Source organism: Ambystoma mexicanum, chromosome 2p (assembly GCF_040938575.1).
Source record: "Ambystoma mexicanum isolate Mex_15411 chromosome 2p, UKY_AmexF1_1, whole genome shotgun sequence".
Taxonomy (NCBI): Eukaryota; Metazoa; Chordata; class Amphibia; order Caudata; family Ambystomatidae; genus Ambystoma; species Ambystoma mexicanum.
In genome coordinates this window covers 861,893,150-861,913,503 of record NC_090923.1, presented here as the reverse complement: position 1 = coordinate 861,913,503, position 20,354 = coordinate 861,893,150, and positions in this window count along the sequence as shown.

Genomic DNA, 20,354 nt, shown 5'->3' with positions numbered 1-20,354 from the left:
TCATGCTGGCGTACGTGTTTCCGGATTGGACCTTTTTTTTTGGCGCGTTGTAGGCGACCGTGTAAATCTTCCCACCCACCCCAGGAATACACGTAACACGCTCTCCCAGGCCCATTCACGTGTGGAAGTTCACGCAAACTCTTATTACACGTACCCTGCTGATATCGCGTGTGGAAGTTCACGCGAACCCGTAATACACGTACCCTGCTGATATCGCGTGTGGAAGTTCACGCGGACCCATAATACACGTACCCTGATGAAATTGCGTGTAAGACTACCCGCGCACCACTGAAATACACGTACCCAGGCAAATCACACTGCTGGGGGGTGGGGGTGCAGGGAGACATGAGTGGGGCCTGGTGGAGGGTGCCCCTGGATGCTGGGGGGTGGGGGTGCTGGGAGACATGAGTGGTGGCCTGGTGGAGGGTGCCCCTGGATGCTGGGGGTGGGGGTGCAGGGGGACATGAGTTGGACATGAGTGGGGGCCTGGTGGATGGTGCCCCTGACTGCTGGGGGGTGGGGGTGCAGGGGGACATGGGTTGGACATGAGTGGGGCCTGGTGGAGGGTGCCCCTGACTGCTGGGGGGTGGGGGTGCAGGTGGACATGAGTTGGACATGAGTGGGGCCTGGTGGAGGGTGCCCCTGGATGCTGGGGGGTGGGGGTGCAGGGAGACATGAGTGGGGGCCTGGTGGAGGGTGCCCCAGAATGCTGGGGGGTGGGGGTGCAGAGAGACATGAGTGGGGGCCTGGTGGAGGGTGCCCCTGGATGCTGGGGGGTGGGGGTGCTGGGAGACATGAGTGGGGGCCTGGTGGAGGGTGCCCCTGGAGGCTGGGGGGTGGGGGTGCTGGGAGACATGCGTTGGTGGGCAGTAGTGCAAGGTGACATGTTGGTTGGCTGGGGGGCATGGCCAATGTGGATGGGCTGCCTGCGGGACATGTGCAGGGGTGCAGGGTAGTCCCCTGTGTTGTGGGCCGCCTGCAGGGGCCGTGGAGGGTGTAGAGGGAACAGCTGGGAGGACCCACATGGCCAATTCATGTGTAGGACTCCCCGGCACCCCCGAAATACACGTAGACTGCTGGATTCGCATGTGGAATTTCCAGCGCACCTGGAGTACACGTACCCTGCTGGAATCGCGTGTGGAACTTCACGCGCACACCGAAATACACGTACCCAGGTCAATCGCGTGTGGAACTTCTCGCGTACCCTAAAATACACGCACACGCTATTTTTCACACAGCGGGTGTCTGTGTTTCTCGGTACCACTTTGCACCTCATTTGTCCTAGAGGGCCACAGTATGGATCATTCATCATAGCTGTATATAGGTGCTTTTTGTAAGCGCACATTTTGGTGCACATTTATTTCAGGCGCAGGGATGCTACCGCCTGCTTTCTTGTGGCAGACTTGTTTGGCCCTGTGCGCGGCTTTGACCGTGCGCTGGTTTGCCCTATTCAATTCCATGAATACGAGTTGTAGGCGAGCGTGTGCGCACTTGCCTCCTGTACTTCCCCCGTGACGCCCATATTTTCATGCGTTGTTCCCCATTCCAAGTGTTAAGCCCCATGTTCCGCCTACTTTTGTTATGTGCGCAGCGCTATGTGTGATTTTGCTGTGGCCATGGCGCACGCCGTTGGATGACCTGTGCGCCGGCGTGCGCCGCGCACTTTTTCAGCGCACATCCAATATTTTTCTCGCGCACGGACTTCCATGAATCGATGTGCGCTGGTTTCCCTGCGATTTTCGCACTTGCACTGCGATTCGCACGTTTTGGCACCTCTGCGCCGCATTTTTCGGCGCACATTAATTCCATGAATCGGCCTGTCTCTGTTTATATGTCCAACATTGGCCATTCACACTACGAAAAGGAACCTTGGCCACATGATTGCACAACTTGCAATGAGCACATTTGTAAAAACCAACTCTATTCATGTTAATCATTGCTGTCTTATCTACTGGTTTAGTAACCACCATACTAGAAGATAACATAGTTTTAAGGCTCGGGGCCGTGCGGTAAGTGATGTTAGCTACATCGTCTAGAACTGCCTTGAGATGAGGATCGGTGAGTAACACCTTCCAATGTTTGTTCATAATTCTTTTAATTTGCTTATGTTGATGGTTGAACCCTGTGATTAGCCTAATTTTATTGTCCTTCATTTTTAATTTTCTGGACAAGAGAGATTCTCTGGTGCATTTAACTGCTTTTGTGTAGTTTTTGGAAATAACGTGTTTCACATAGCCACGTCTGATAAATTTCTGGCTAATGTTCTTGGCCTCTCTCTCATATTCCCTATTGTTGCTGCATGCTCTTTTGGCTCTCAAAAATTCTCCATACGGAATGGAATCTATTAGAGCTCTGGGATGATGACTCTTGGCGTGGAGAGTTGAATTGGAACTTGTGGGTTTCCTATACAGTTTAGAAGTGAGTGTTTCATTGACCACCTCAAATTGAACATCCAAGAATACCAGACTTTGTTTACTGATAACTGTTGTTAATTCTAGATTTAGCCTATTGTTGTTGAGTATATCTTCATATTCCATAAACTCTGTTTCGGTCCCTTCCCATACAATAAACAGATCATCTATGAACCGGTACCAGATCTTTATATGTTGGGTCCATTTTTCCAATTCTTCTGCCCACGCCTTGTGAATCTCCCACCATCCCACATACAGATTAGCGTATGTAGGGGCCATGCATGACCCCATGGCTGTTCAACGTATCTGCCTATATAGTTGATCTTCATGTAGGAAATAGTTATGTTCCAAACAAAATTGCAACATACTTAACAGCATTACATTGTGCTGTTGATAACTGATGGATCTGCTTTGCAAAAAGGAATTACATGCCTGTATACCTGCTGTATGTTGAATGGAAGTATACAGGGAAACTACATCTAAAGAGATGAGAAAATAACCTGGTCCCAATTGATATTTTCAACCTTAGCTAACAGATCTGCAGTATCCCGTATATACAAGCTCAAACTGAGAACAAATGGTTGGAGAAAATGATCCAAAAATTTGGATGTATTTTCAAGTAAGCTCCCCATTTAAGATACAATAGGACGACCCGGTGGGTCTATTAAACTTTTATGGATTTTCGGATTGAAATAAATTATGGGAGTTACTGGATGAGTATTTTTCAAAAAGAAATATTCATCACAATCTAAAAGCTCCACATCACACCACTCTTTTAACTTTACATGGTATCGCATTTTACTCTCCAATAATGTTTCGATCTCTATTGGAATGTAGTTGGTGCTATCATTCAATTGCCTTCTCGCTTCAAATTCATATTTACTACTGTCCATAACAACAATACCACCGCCTTTGTCAGACGGACGTATAACAATAGAATTGTCATTTTTTAACTTTTCCAATGCCTAGAATTGTGAATAGTTGAGGTTGCGATGTACCGGCAAGATTTTGCTCAATAGTTGCTTCAGATCTCTCATAACTAGTTCTTCAAAGGTGTCAATGGGTCCACAAATGATATTGGGACAGAAGATAGAGGCAGGTCTGAATTTGCTAGGACAACTTATGTCAGTAGAGATCCCAAATCTAGCTTCTAGTATGGCATCATCCAATATGGTGCTTTCATCCATCTCAGCCTCAGCAGATTCTTCCAAGTTAGCTAGACACAAGACTAGTCAGATCTTTTTCTGATAATGTTGAAACATTTCTCACAAACTGTTGCTTCTTAGTGCCTTGATGTTCTTCAATCTTCGTAGCATGGAATTTGGTCAGTTTAAGTTTTCTCGTGAATTTGAATAAATCAATTCTAGTGGAGGCAGAGTCAAAGACATGAGTGGGGCTGAACGAGAGACCAAGAGAAAGTACCGACATTTCATGATCTGTTAAATCTCTTTGTGAGATATTAAAGATCTTTAGTTCGAGGTCTTGTTGCCTCGAGGCCTCCCCTTCTGTTTGGCTCCAGATCTCATTGCCATCGGCGATTGTGCATCTGTGTTTGATGCCCCGCCTCGTTTTCCTCTGCCGCCTCTTGTTGTTGCCCCTCTTCCTGGTCCTTTGTACTGACCTCTTCCTCTTCTCTCTGATTTGCTCTGGAGATGTAGCAACTTGAATTCCTCTAAAAAGTTACATTTTTTTTATCCCATTCCTTGTGTTTCTGATGAACTCATTTCTGAGCTACTGGGTTCTTCACTTAAAGGTGCTTGTGCTTGAGCATTGTTTGTTTCCATTTGTTGCAGTCTAATTTTGATAGGATTGTCAAATCTTTTGGCAAAAGTGTAGATCCTTCCTAGTTCATAATCAATACGATCTCGCTTGAATTTATGCTGTTTCCTCTGCCTGATTTCACCCTCGTATCTCTCCAGATTCTCTTCCAGACGTGCCATTCTTCTCTTACATTTGTCACCGTCTTCTGAAGAGAAAAGCTGTTCCTCCATGTCTTCTATATCTTTAAGGAGTTTCATTCTGTCTAGTTTAGCATAATTTACTAAACTCCCAATCATCTTGAAGGAACATATGTTGGCGTGATCAGTCCATTCCTTAATCAATTCAGGATTCATGTCTTCAAACGTAGGAATCCTAAGGATTATTAGTCCTCTAGGGATTCTTTGAACATCCAGATAAGTTTGTAATGTCATTGCCTCCCACCATTTGGATATCTCCTTTTTCTTGATTTTCTCAAGCTTATCAAGCTTTTGTTAAAGTTGTTAAGTATCTGCAGCTGCCGGTTAAAGAACCCGTCAGTTGGGACCTGGAATCTATCACAATCGCAGAATGGCAGGATGTACCTGTTTCGAAAACATAATAGAAATGTGTCTCACTAGCCAATCTTTATTACAATTTATCTATTGACTTATTAATTTGGCATACAGTCTAAAGTAACGATTAGCACAGACATGAAACAATGTCAACTAAGAGAAAACAACATGGAAAGTAGTGCACAATGTGCTTCCGAGGCCATTGCTATGTAGTATGCTAGAATCCCTTGTACAGACTTTTCATGAAAAGTAAATGAACATGTGATGTAATCAGTGATGTCATCAATGACATTTGTGATGTCATCTTTGATGTCCTGGGTGTTAGTCTTAGCAATGCATGGTGGTGGCCCGAGTTATGGTTGCTTAGCTTACCATAACTAGCGAATTTCAGGGGGTTTTCGGTTTTACTTTGAACCATGACGTCCCTTTAACAACATTTTTTTACTGAATATCATAGGTTTTTAGTAGCGCAACATAACCATAACGTCCTTTTAACAACGTTTTTTTACTGAATTTCATAGGTTTTTAATAGCTCATCTTGACCATAACCTCCCTTTATGAAATTTTATTTTATTGTATATACATTTTCATAGTGTGAATTTGATAGAAGTTTACTAGGATTCCCTTACTTTATATCCATGTAACACAGAACATCCCAAACCTCCCGCTAATGATTTTGATGTCCGCGGACTGTGCGAATGTCTGCAGATGGACGCGGACAACATCAACATACCCAAAAATTCAGGGGGTATCTTACATTTTTCTATCATGCCATATAAACACTGCACAAGTTCAAAAAGCAGCACATAAACACATTATATGTAATAATACACAAAAAGTGGAACCTATACATCTAACACATCAACCATCTATTTAAATACCATATGTACTAAAATGGAATATACCAAAACAAAAAGATATGCTTCCAACATAATTAACTCACAGAAACTGCACAACAAGTAGCAACAGCAGACCTACAGAACAGTAAGAACACAATTTACCAGAAGCTTGTAAGTAAACTTCATTTTTCTTATATATTTCTAAACTTTCTGTATTAGGTACAGCAAAAGTAATATATATATATTTTTTTACACAGAAATGCCCAGTACTTTAGACTGGGCAATAGGACGACCCGGTGGGTCTATTAAACTTTTATGGATTTTCGGATTGAAATAAATTATGGGAGTTACTGGATGAGTATTTTTCAAAAAGAAATATTCATCACAATCTAAAAGCTCCACATCACACCACTCTTTTAACTTTACATGGTATCGCATTTTACTCTCCAATAATGTTTCGATCTCTATTGGAATGTAGTTGGTGCTATCATTCAATTGCCTTCTCGCTTCAAATTCATATTTACTACTGTCCATAACAACAATACCACCGCCTTTGTCAGACGGACGTATAACAATAGAATTGTCATTTTTTAACTTTTCCAATGCCTAGAATTGTGAATAGTTGAGGTTGCGATGTACCGGCAAGATTTTGCTCAATAGTTGCTTCAGATCTCTCATAACTAGTTCTTCAAAGGTGTCAATGGGTCCACAAATGATATTGGGACAGAAGATAGAGGCAGGTCTGAATTTGCTAGGACAACTTATGTCAGTAGAGATCCCAAATCTAGCTTCTAGTATGGCATCATCCAATATGGTGCTTTCATCCATCTCAGCCTCAGCAGATTCTTCCAAGTTAGCAAGACACAAGACTAGTCAGATCTTTTTCTGATAATGTTGAAACATTTCTCACAAACTGTTGCTTCTTAGTGCCTTGATGTTCGTCAATCTTCGTAGCATGGAATTTGGTCAGTTTAAGTTTTCTCGTGAATTTGAATAAATCAATTCTAGTGGAGGCAGAGTCAAAGACATGAGTGGGGCTGAACGAGAGACCAAGAGAAAGTACCGACATTTCATGATCCGTTAAATCTCTTTGTGAGATATTAAAGATCTTTAGTTCGAGGTCTTGTTGCCTCGAGGCCTCCCCTTCTGTTTGGCTCCAGATCTCATTGCCATCGGCGATTGTGCATCTGTGTTTGATGCCCCGCCTCGTTTTCCTCTGCCGCCTCTTGTTGTTGCCCCTCTTCCTGGTCCTTTGTACTGACCTCTTCCTCTTCTCTCTGATTTGCTCTGGAGATGTAGCAACTTGAATTCCTCTAAAAAGTTAAATTTTTTTTATCCCATTCCTTGTGTTTCTGATGAACTCATTTCTGAGCTACTGGGTTCTTCACTTAAAGGTGCTTGTGCTTGAGCATTGTTTGTTTCCATTTGTTGCAGTCTAATTTTGATAGGATTGTCAAATCTTTTGGCAAAAGTGTAGATCCTTCCTAGTTCATAATCAATACGATCTCGCTTGAATTTATGCTGTTTCCTCTGCCTGATTTCACCCTCGTATCTCTCCAGATTCTCTTCCAGACGTGCCATTCTTCTCTTACATTTGTCACCGTCTTCTGAAGAGAAAAGCTGTTCCTCCATGTCTTCTATATCTTTAAGGAGTTTCATTCTGTCTAGTTTAGCATAATTTACTAAACTCCCAATCATCTTGAAGGAACATATGTTGGCGTGATCAGTCCATTCCTTAATCAATTCAGGATTCATGTCTTCAAACGTAGGAATCCTAAGGATTATTAGTCCTCTAGGGATTCTTTGAACATCCAGATAAGTTTGTAATGTCATTGCCTCCCACCATTTGGATATCTCCTTTTTCTTGATTTTCTCAAGCTTATCAAGCTTTTGTTAAAGTTGTTAAGTATCTGCAGCTGCCGGTTAAAGAACCCGTCAGTTGGGACCTGGAATCTATCACAATCGCAGAATGGCAGGATGTACCTGTTTCGAAAACATAATAGAAATGTGTCTCACTAGCCAATCTTTATTACAATTTATCTATTGACTTATTAATTTGGCATACAGTCTAAAGTAACGATTAGCACAGACATGAAACAATGTCAACTAAGAGAAAACAACATGGAAAGTAGTGCACAATGTGCTTCCGAGGCCATTGCTATGTAGTATGCTAGAATCCCTTGTACAGACTTTTCATGAAAAGTAAATGAACATGTGATGTAATCAGTGATGTCATCAATGACATTTGTGATGTCATCTTTGATGTCCTGGGTGTTAGTCTTAGCAATGCATGGTGGTGGCCCGAGTTATGGTTGCTTAGCTTACCATAACTAGCGAATTTCAGGGGGTTTTCGGTTTTACTTTGAACCATGACGTCCCTTTAACAACATTTTTTTACTGAATATCATAGGTTTTTAGTAGCGCAACATAACCATAACGTCCTTTTAACAACGTTTTTTTACTGAATTTCATAGGTTTTTAATAGCTCATCTTGACCATAACCTCCCTTTATGAAATTTTATTTTATTGTATATACATTTTCATAGTGTGAATTTGATAGAAGTTTACTAGGATTCCCTTACTTTATATCCATGTAACACAGAACATCCCAAACCTCCCGCTAATGATTTTGATGTCCGCGGACTGTGCGAATGTCTGCAGATGGACGCGGACAACATCAACATACCCAAAAATTCAGGGGGTATCTAACATTTTTCTATCATGCCATATAAACACTGCACAAGTTCAAAAAGCAGCACATAAACACATTATATGTAATAATACATAAAAAGTGGAACCTATACATCTAACACATCAACCATCTATTTAAATACCATATGTACTAAAATGGAATATACCAAAACAAAAAGATATGCTTCCAACATAATTAACTCACAGAAACTGCACAACAAGTAGCAACAGCAGACCTACAGAACAGTAAGAACACAATTTACCAGAAGCTTGTAAGTAAACTTCATTTTTCTTATATATTTCTAAACTTTCTGTATTAGGTACAGCAAAAGTAATATATATATATTTTTTTACACAGAAATGCCCAGTACTTTAGACTGGCTTGTGGAAATTTTCCCATGTGAGGAAATGTCTGAAGATAGTAAGCCTCATCATGACTTGGGCGGTAACGGTAATGCTATTAGCGCGGGCGGTATTAGCCCTACCGCCGAACTCCCCGGCGCTAATAGCGCCGGATCATGAGTTCGGCGGTAATGTCAATCCCCATTCCCCATTGAGCCCATTCGGGAATGCCCCATTCCCCATTGGGCTCAATGGGGAAATTTCGCGCTAATACCGCCAGCGGATTTCCCGCCGGCGGTAATAGCGTGAATTTTCAGCGGATATCCCCCGAGCTCAGACCTGGGGAGAAATCTGCCGAAGTCCTGCTTTGGCGGACCCTTAAATCTGGCGGTAATAGTGCTACCGCCGGATTTAAGGGTTACCGCCGAAGTCGTGATGAGGCCCAGTGATACTAATGGTAGACACTTCTCTATATAACAAAATTAATAATCATTATTTTATGTGCACTTAACATATATATTTCTTTTTAACAGACCATACAAACATTGAAAATAATACACCAAAAGAGACATTAGAAAATACTCTGCAGCGCATGGAACTAAAAATGGACATGCTCATGGAAAATTTCAATCATTTGAAACATTTTGTGGAGGACCACTTAAAAGAAAAAAATAAATATTGTCCCACATGTACCTGTTCCGCCTCTACATATCCCAGTCAACTATCCCCAAACCCTCAACACCAAGAAAAACGTTACGATGAGACTTCCATCCCTTCATCTCCTCCCATCCATCCTCTCCAAACCCCCCAATCCCCTGTGTTTGTGTCAGTTTCTGCTTCCCCCTCTCGTGCATACATTTTATATCTGTATATAATAAAAAGAAAATATTATGTGTGTTTTAATTCAGTCCTTTGTGTCTTACTTTTTTTAAAAAGGGAGTTAAGATGTCCGCGGACAGCACGGGTGTCCTGGATGTCGGTAATTATCCAAAATGGGGGTGTCCTAAGGACACTATACCTGTCTGTAATGTCCGCAGGCAAGGAGAAACTGTTCTAAGAACACACGCGGTGTGCGAATGTCCGTAATTAGCCAAAATGGCGGTGTCCTAAGGACACTATACCTGTCCGTAATGTCCGCAGGCAAGGTGAAACTGTTCTAAGAACATGCGCAGTGTCCGGAATGTCCATAATTATTAAAAAATGAGGATGTCCTAAGGACACTATACCTGTCTGTACTGACTCTAGAACATCTACGCACATGCGCACCACACCCATAAGTCCTACGAACATCGCGCCTGTCCGTAACTGTCCGTCTCACTTGTTTCGCACTTTTAATTAGTTTTAGGACCCAAACACTGTCCGTATAACACCCACGCACATGCGCACAGCCGGTCCTGTCCATTTGGGATCCTGCAGACACCCGTTCCCTTCGCGGACGTTTTCGTGACTTCATCATGTGACCGCACCCATGCTGAGAGTGTGTCCTGAATTGCGGACACTGTCCGGGTCCCCGAACATTTTAAAAGTACTTTTCCGGCCAATCCAGTATTTTCCAGTAAATAATTCACCATCGCACATGTCCCAGACAATGACCCTGACATTCTACATACTTGTTGTAACATTTTGAGACTTTTTTGGGTGTTTGATCTGTCCGCAGACAGCGCGGGTGTCTGTGAAGCGCGCACCAGCACCCCTATAAAAGGCCACACCCCAGAGCTGATCCTCATTGTGCTTCTGGCTATTTCAAATTGAGTTTTGCAGCCTTTGCTGATCTGACTTTTGATTTGAGATCATCTCATCAATCCTGATGGCATCGATGGCTGCTGCTGCTACATCTGCCTCAGCAACAACCACACCCCCTCCACCACCACCACCTCCCCAAGGGCCTGAAGAGGGGAACAGGTGTGAGGATGAAGAGGAGGATGAAGAGGAGGATGAAGAGGATGAAGAGGATGAGGTAGTGGAAGTCCCTACTACCAGCACTCGCCGTTTGTCTTGGGTGTGGCAGTTATTTACCATTCAAGGTGATGTACCAAAAGCATGTGCAAACAAGTTCACCTGCAATCAGTGCAAAGTGGTGCTGAGTCGTGGGAGGCCTGGTTCGTACAGATTTGGTACGACATCTATGAAGCGACACCTAAGGTCATTCCATGGTGGGGCCGTTCGAAAGGTTGTACCTTGTGATCAATATAGTAGTTTGACTTCCTCTACCACATCCTCCGTTTCTGCTCCTGTCACCACAAGAGACACTCCTGTGGGACAGCGCATCCCTCCAGCTGCCTCACAGGCCATCCATGATGCTGTTGACCCTTACCTTTCGAGGGTCACAGTTTTGTGTATGTACTGCGACACACTACTCTGCAGGGGGGAGAGTCTTCGGAGTGCTTTCGAGACTACGGTCAAGTAGCATGAGAAGGTCTGCCCACTACCTAAATAAGGCCCACCTTTCTCTCTCCACCTGTCGTTTCTTATTCCGGTGGTTGGTGTCCCTTCCTTACCCCCCTTCCCCTTCCTCTCCTAGTGTGTCGTGTGTAAAAAAACAACAAAAATATAAAACAACAAAAATCCAAAAAAAAGGCTCTTTTCAGAGCCGCCTTTCACAGTCTAAAAATAGAAGTGGCAAATAAATTAAGCAGGGCCCTGTGCATTTTTTAGAAGTCCGCGGACAGTTCGCGGACATCAAAACTTTTGGGGTGCTGCCCTATCAAAACCATTGCACTTTTCTCTGGGAGGAAGTGGTGGCTCTGAAAAGAGCCTTTCGGAGGTGTTTTTTTTGTGTTTGAAAAACTTGAAATAGTCAACACCTACTAAAAAATGGATGGCTGTAATTCCAAAAAAGGTTGCAATGCATTTTGTACATTTCTCAGAAAAATCTGATTAGCAGCATCAGTAAGATGGACTCCATCTCTGCGAAAAATGTATGTACTACGAAACATAGTATTTTCATTGTGAAAAGAGGACATGCCAACATCTCTTAGAAAGGCACAAACAGTCTTATTGACATTACGCCTCACTTTTTCCATTTGTGGACCAAATGAAGAAGAACGCAGCCACATTTGTCTCTGCGCAATACGAGAACAAATTAATTGTGAATTTGGAAACATGTCCATGACCTTCCCAAGTCCTTCTTTCATTGCAAATTGCAAAGAAATTCCAGACACATGTCCTAAACTGTTCCCTCCACAATGAATTATAATTAAGTCTGGATGATGCTCTGTCTCCAAACTAGCACAGAGAGGTACCAAGTAAAGCCACTTCATTCCAGACACTCCATGCCAGTGCACTTCCACATGAGGAAAGCCAAGATCTGCAGCTACTCCACAGCGTTCTGCGTGCACCTCCAACCAATGCATCCATGAGTCTCCCAAAATCCAGATAATCTGTTTTTTGAAACACACAGCCATAGCTAACTGTTCTTTTTTCAGGAAAAAGACTTTCTGACAAACTCTCTCCTTACACAACACACCCAGTAAACTTTACTGACCAATCCCTTGCTCTGCTCATTCTCATTTGCATGCCTCTCCACCCCAAAATCCCTGTATGTAATACGCGATGTCCGCGGACAACCGCCATGACGCGGGCATATCGAAAATCACGTGGTGAATGTAAATTTAAATAGTGTGCCCCATTTCCCCTATGGGGTTGGCTCTGGAAAGTGCCATTTTTTTTTGTTTTTTTTGCAGATGTTTGACAAACACCTGTTATTGTGTATTTTTTTCTTTTTTTTTTTTTTTACTTTACTACTAAAATATTCACATAAACTTCTCCAAAGCAACCCTTACATTCCAAAATAGCATGGCATTTCCCAAAAAAGATAAGGAAATGGCATCTTCTTTAAAATAAACAGCATTACTGGAATCAATATTCTCATTATTACATTATTACAGAAAAACATTCCAGCTCTAAGCATGAAAGCACACATGCCTTGGTTGATTGCACACCTAGCAATGTTTTGCTGAGGACAAAAACCAGAACTATTGTCCCATAGTGCCCTAGGTACTAATCCAGAAAAACAATACTTTGGCATTTGGAAGGATGTGCCAAAAAAGTAGGGACACTGACATAGCCCAAATGGAAAGCACCATAATGCAAAACTACCTCATGGGGACTGTTCATCCTGCCCATATCTTTACAAACTTCTACAATACCGTGTACATTGCAATCAGGCACAGTGCTCCACACCACCTCCTAACATCAAAATTGTTTGCCACATGCCTGCATTGAGCATACTGCTGTAAACCATGCACAAACATATCTCCAAGCACAAAAACCCTGACTTTCTCCACCTCCGCCATCTTCACTACACAAAGTCTCTTTCAACAGAAATCCACAACCTCAACATCTGATTGGTTGATCTCTAAAGTCACCTTTCCATGCTGGATTTGCTGGAAAACCCCGGATGTGGCATGCCCTGTCTGTGGACAGTTGCAGTGTCCGCGGGCTGGGTAAATCTTGGACAGCCCTTCTACCCTTTCCACTTCACTCTCTCTTCCATTCCCTCATTGGATACACCTAAGCAGTCACACAACCATCCACCAATCACATCCAAGACCTCTACATCTAACCCCACCCTCAGAGTTCAGCACTTCAAATGTACTGTTGATTACTCTGAGTACAAGTCTCATATCATTGGAAAGCACCTACTACAAAAACTACTGTACAAGTCCCCAAGATTTCTACTTACAGCTGCATGCATATCCACTTGCATGAATACAAACGACAGGTATGCATATTTTATTCAGAGTACATGTACAACTCTTATGAATGCATATAAGCAGAGTAATGCCACTAGACCTGTATAACCTATAAAATGAACTAATTGCAATTTTCCTATCTGCTATAGGCAACTGTCACTTCCAAACCTGTCTGCTATCTCATTTGTTTAACACACACACCTATCTAAAAAAATATAATATTAGAAGATGAGAGAAATAACAGTATAATTGTGGAAAAACACTTTGTAGTGTATTATATAATTACACACAGCCAGGAAAAGGTCATGCATCTTCATACACTCACACACATAGGCACTATCATTGAAAAGCTCCCAGCTGCAATAACACCACTGCCTGTAAATCACATCCTTCTGCAATAAGGGTGCTGTCATAGCCCCTTTCTTTGAACTTAGTTTGCAGCAAAGCACATTGCCGTATGTATTCAGTGGGTTCTGAGATGCTTCATCTATATCGGAGAAACTGACTGAGCGGAACGGTGTACAGAGTTCTCTGAGGATGGAAGCTTGTGGCAAGGTGCAGATTATTCCTGTCAGTAGTTTTTGTGAAGATGCGTGTTTACAACTTCTGTTCCTGCAAATAGACCGTGGTGAATTTGATTCTTGGGTGCATTTGGTCCATCATAGTGAAAGAATCTCTCAGCTCTGCCTCTGGACCACTCCAAATTCCAAATATGTCGTCAATGTAATGTGTGTATACGGCCAGATGTCTGGACCACCTAGGTGATGATATCACGTGTTTGTATTCAAGGAAGTACATGTATATATTCGCGTAGCAAGGGTCCATTGCTGCCCCCATGCTAGTTCCTGAAAATCTCTCATCAAACTTAAAAAAGTTATTCAATAAAACCATTTTGAGTAAGGTCAGTACAAAAACATGATCACATTGACAGTCCTCTGACCTTAACAGCAGCCACTCGACCGCTTCCAGTCCTGATTCATGGGCTATATTAGTGTAGAGTGAAGTGACGTCCATCGTGAACAGTATGTCACGTCCATCCACAAATTGCTCACCTTGAAGTTTTTTCAAAAAATCCATCGTGTCTTTCAGGTATGTAGATGTATTCTGTATCAGGTGTTGCAGAATTCTGTCCAAGTATTGTGCCAAAGGTTCAAGGAGGCTCTCCGTAGCAGCAAGAATTGGGCGTCCCGGAGGTTTCAGGAGTCTTCTGTGAATGTTTGGAAGTATGTACAGTTCAGGTGTTATGGGATGTTTATTTTCCAAAAATCTGTGGGTTTTCTCAGATGTTACTTTCCTCCTTTAGCCTCATCAAGTGTCTCCTGGATCAGGGTCCTTAATTGTAAAGTTGGATTGAACAATATTTATTGGTATTTCTCCTTGTCGGACAATTGCCGCTCTATTTCTTCCTGGTAATCCTTTTTGTACATTAGGACAAGGGCACCCCCTTTGTCTGCAGGTTTGAAAATTATCGTATCATTATCCAACAGATTTTTAAGTATTTGCCGTTCACGTGCTGAAAAGTTGCCAAACTCTTTGCTTTTAAACTGTAACTTTTTGAAATCTTGAAGTATAGCTTTCTCAAAGTTTGATAAAACGTGGTTCTGTATCGGTGGGTTAAAGGAACTCCTTGGGCTGATTTCTAGGAATTCGGACTGTTCCTCCCAGATCTGATCTTCTTCAAGGCCCTCGAAGAATAGCTTCAATTTCATCTTCCTCAATAGTTTGAAAAAGTAAATGTTCTCTTTCAAGAGTGTACTGTTGTTCTCTGGAACAAAGGATAGTCCTTTCCTGAGGACTTGCAGTTCCAAACGCGAAAGCATGTATGAGGACATGTTGACCACTCGGTCTTCTTCTGTGCCTTCTTTCTCTGTGGATTTCTTTTTTTGTCCGGGTCTGTTGGGTCTTTTTTTTTTTTTTAAACGCACATCACCACCTGTTGATGTATCTTCACGTGAGCTGGTGGGTTGGATTATTTCAGGGTCTGTTTTTGGATCTAGCTCTATACTCGAAGCATCTGAGGATGTGGTTGCAGCATGTGATGTTCCTGATTTCGATGCTTGACCTTGGTATGGATTACTCAAGCGATGTCCGTAGTAATCTTGCCATGTATAGACGATATTGAGTTTATAATCAAGTGTATCGCGTCTGAATTTCTGAATTGTTTTAGTTTCTAACTCCTGCTTAAATCTTTGTAGTTTTTGAATAGTGTCCTCGAGTACTTGTTGGAGTTGATCTGCTGAATAGCATTTACTCAGTGATGTTTTAAGATTGGTGATGTCTTCATCTAGATTATTGAGACTCTGTGCTAGCTTCTCAATCGTGAGGAGTATAAGGTCCAAGGAACACTTATTAAGAATCTGATGCCATCTCTTTATGAAAGTAGGGTTTTCTTTACACAACGTAGGTTCTAGATTGACTCTTAGCCCCCTAGGAATCCTCTGTGCTTTGTAGTACGGTGCTAAAGTAGATGCATGTAGCTTCAGGTTGATCTCACAGCATATATTCCACTTTAATTGTTTTATGAGCGCCTTTGATTACTCCGATGTGGACAATTCGACACCTGTTAATTTGATGAGCGAAAAAAATTCGTTTGGCTTCATCTGCGCCTAAACCAAGAGTTTCAGCTCTATTATTAGTAGTTTGATCGATTTTCATAAAGGACATATTAGTCCAAGATCCGTGTGCAAATTCACTAGTTGTGTGCTCTCCCAAATGTGTGGCCGCTAGGAAAATGATAACTGTTGTTAATGTAGACATGGATTTCTTTGTTTTTGAAGTAGTAGTGCTTTCTGGTAACTGTGAGCAGCTGGTACATGCACTTTCCCTTGCCTATGTGCATTCTTTATCTTTCATTTAGAATCTGTTAGTTGAATGTGCTTTAGAAATGAGTACAATAGCAAGCGCACAGAGCACGGGCGGTGTTGGATGATAGGAGATAGAAAAAATAATCGTATGATTCGTTTGCTATTTTTACTGGGTAAATGGCAGAAACTATACAGAAAAGTATGCAATGTATGCATTTGTGAAGGTGTGGGGAATAAAGCAGAAGGATTTGATGGGGTCAGCAGCTTATTACTCAGTAGGTCATTACCAAAGTACTGGGTGATTCTGTGGTGCTTGGAGATGGGAGAGTCTGAAATAAAGTAAGGGTTGCAAGGAAGGATCTGGTGCTTATGTTGCAGACTGAAGGGAAGGGGGAGATGTTGTATGTCTTGCTTTACAACACTGTACATAGATGTAGATGATGTGATAGACATGACTGCACCTGTGCATAGTTGAATGCTGCTGTAAATTGTAGAACGGAATGGGCAACCAGGAAGAATGAGAGAGCTGTCTAGATTGGAAGAACAGTTGTAGAGGCAGTGGTGTTGTTTCAGCTGGGAGCCTTTCAAATGATATTGGCTATCTGTGTGCTTAAGTAAAGATGCATGTACTCAACCTGGCTGTGTGTCATTTTATAACACACTCGAAAGCCTTTTTACATAATTAAACTGTTATTTTTCCCATCTTTTAACATGAAATGACACTTTCAGGCCGATTCATGGAATAATTAGCGCGGCGCAAGTGGGCAAAATTGTGCGAATCGCAGTGGAATAGCGAAAATAGCAGTGCAAGTGCGAAAATCGCACGAAAAGCAGCGCACGTCGATTCATGGAAGGCCGTGCGCGAGAAAACCAGCGGATGTGCGATAAAAAAGTGCGCGGCGCACGTTGGCGCACAGGCCATCTAACAGCGTGCGCCAGGTCACAGCGAAAATCGCACAGGCCACAGCGAAATTCGCACATAGCGCGGCGCACGCAACAAAAGTAGGCGGAACACGGGCGTAACACTCGGAATGGGGAACAACTTGCCAAAACGTGGGCGTCACGGGGGAAGTACAGGGCACAAGTGCGCGGAACGCCCACACGCTCGCCTACAACACGTATTCATGGAATAGAATAGGGGAAAAAAGCGCACGCTCAAACCAGCGCACAGGCACAAACACGACCGCCACAAGAAAGCAGGCGGTAGCGTCTCTGCGGCTGTAAGAAATGTGCGCCAAAAGGTGCGCCAACAAATAGCACCTATATACTGCCATGATGAATGTCCCATACTGTGGCCCTCCAGGAAAAATGACGTGCAAAGGGGTACCCACAAACACGGACACCCGCTGACAAAAAATACGTGTGCGTGTATACCGGGGTGCGCGGGAAGTCTCACACGCGATTTCAGCAGGGTACGTGCATCACAGGGGTTCGCGTGAAGTTATTCACGCGATCGGGCCTGGGGGAGCGGGCTACGTGTATTTCAGGTGTTCGCGTGAAGTTTCTCACACGATCGGGCCTGGGGGAGCGTGCTACGTGTATTTCAGGGGTTCGCGTGAAGTTTCTCACGCGATCGGGCCTGGGGGAACGGGCTACGTGTATTACAGGGGTTCGCGTGAAGTTCCTCACGCGATCGGGCCTGGGGGAGCGTGCTACGTGTATTTCAGGGGTTCGCGTGAAGTTTCACACGTGATCGGGCCTGGGGGAGCGGGCTACGTGTATTACACGGGTTCGCGTGAAGTTCCTCACGCGATCGGGCCTGGGGGAGCGGGCTACGTGTATTCCAGGGGTGCGTGAGAAGTTCCACACGCAAATAGCCTGGGCGCGTGTATTTCAGGGGTGCGCGGGAAGTTCCACACGCGAATAGCCTGGGCGCCTGTATTTGAGGGGTGCGCGGGAAGTTCCACACGCGAATAGCCTGGGCGCGTGTATTTGAGGGGTGCGCGGGAAGTTCCACACGCAAATAGCCTGGGCGCGTGTATTTCAGGGGTGCGCGGGAAGTTCCACACGCGAATAGCCTGGGCGCGTGTATTTCAGGGGTGCGCGGGAAGTTCCACACGCGAATAGCCTGGGCGCGTGTATTTCAGGGGTGCGCGGGAAGTTCCACACGCGAATAGCCTGGGCGCGTGTATTTCAGGTGTGCGCGGGAAGTTCCACACGCGAATAGCCTGGGCGCGTGTATTTCAGGGGTGCGCGGGAAGTTCCACACGCGAATAGCCTGGGCGCGTGTATTTCAGGGGTGCGCGGGAAGTTTTACACGCGAATAGCCTGGGCGCGTGTATTTCAGGGGTGCGCGGGAAGTTCCACACGCGATTTCTGCACGGTACGTGTATTTTAGGGGTGCCGGGGAGTCCCACATGTGATTTGACAGTGTGGGTCCTCCCAGGTGTACCCTGTACACCCTCCACGGCCCCTGCAGGCAGCCCACACCACAGGGGACTACCCTGCATCCCTGGTCATGTCCCGCAGGCAGCCCACCCAACATGGGCATGCCCCCCAGCAAAGGCACATGTCTCCTTGAACTAATGAACACCAACTCATGTCCCCCACCACCCCCACCCCCCAGCACTGTGGGGCACCTGCCAGCAGGCCCCCACCCATGTCCAACTCATGTCCCCCACCACCCCCACCCCCCAGCACTGTGGGGCACCTGCCAGCAGGCCCCCACCCATGTCCAACTCATGTCTCCCACCACCCCCACCCCCCAGCCACCAGGGTCACCCTCCACCAGGCCCCCACTCATGTCACCCACCACCCCCACCCCCCAGCCACCAGGGGCAGCCTCCACCAGGCCCCCACCCATGTCCAACCCATGTCTCCCACCACCCCCACCCCCCAGCCACCAGGGGCAGCCTCCACCAGGCCCCCACCCATGTCTCCCACCACCCCCACCCCCCAGCCACCAGGGTCACCCTCCACCAGGCCCCCACTCATGTCACCCACCACCCCCACCCCCCTGCCACCATGGGCAGACTCCAGCAGGCCCCCACTCATGTCACCCACCACCCCCACCCCCCAGCAGTGCAGGGTCACCCTCCACCAGGCCCCCACTCATGTCACCCACCACCCCCACGCCCCAGCCACCAGGGTCACCCTCCACCAGGCCCCCACTCATGTCTCCCACCACCCCCACACCCCAGCAGTGCAGGGGCAGCCTCCACCAGGCCCCCACTCATGTCACCCACCACCCCCACCCCCCAGCCACCAGGGTCACCCTCCACCAGGCCCCCACTCATGTCACCCACCACCCCCACCCCCCAGCCACCAGGGTCACCCTCCAGCAGGCCCCCACTCATGTCTCCCACCACCCCCACACCCCAGCAGTGCAGGGGCAGCCTCCACCAGGCCCCCACTCATGTCACCCACCACCCCCACCCCCCAGCCAACAGGGTCACCCTCCACCAGGCCCCCACTCATGTCACCCACCACCCCCATCCCCCAGCCACCAGGGTCACCCTCCAGCAGGCCCCCACTCATGTCACCCACCACCCCCACCCCCCAGCCACCAGGGTCACCCTCCACCAGGCCCCCACTCATGTCTCCCACCACCCCCACACCCCAGCAGTGCAGGGGCAGCCTCCACCAGGCCCCCACTCATGTCTCCCACCACCCCCACACCCCAGCAGTGCAGGGGCAGCCTCCACCAGGCCCCCACCCATGTCTCCCACCACCCCCACCCCCCAGCCACCAGGGGCAGCCTCCACCAGGCCCCCACCCATGTCTCCCACCACCCCCACCCCCCAGCAGTGCAGGGGCACCCTCCACCAGGCCCCCACCCATGTCACCCACCACCCCCACCCCCCAGCCACCAGGGTCACCCTCCACCAGGCCCCCACCCATGTCTCCCACCACCCCCACCCCCCGGCCACCAGGGTCACCCTCCAGCAGGCCCCCACTCATGTCACCCACCACCCCCACCCCCAGCCACCAGGGTCACCCTCCACCAGGCTCCCACTCATGTCTCCCACCACCCCCACACCCCATCAGTGCAGGGGCAGCCTCCACCAGGCCCCCACTCATGTCTCCCACCACCCCCACACCCCAGCAGTGCAGGGGCAGCCTCCACCAGGCCCCCACTCATGTCACCCACCACCCCCACCCCCCAGCCACCAGGGTCACCCTCCAGCAGGCCCCCACTCATGTCAACCACCACCCGCACCCCCCGGCCACCAGGGTCACCCTCCAGCAGGCCCCCACTCATGTCACCCACCACCCCCACCCCGCAGCCACCAGGGTCACCCTCCACCAGGCCCCCACTCAT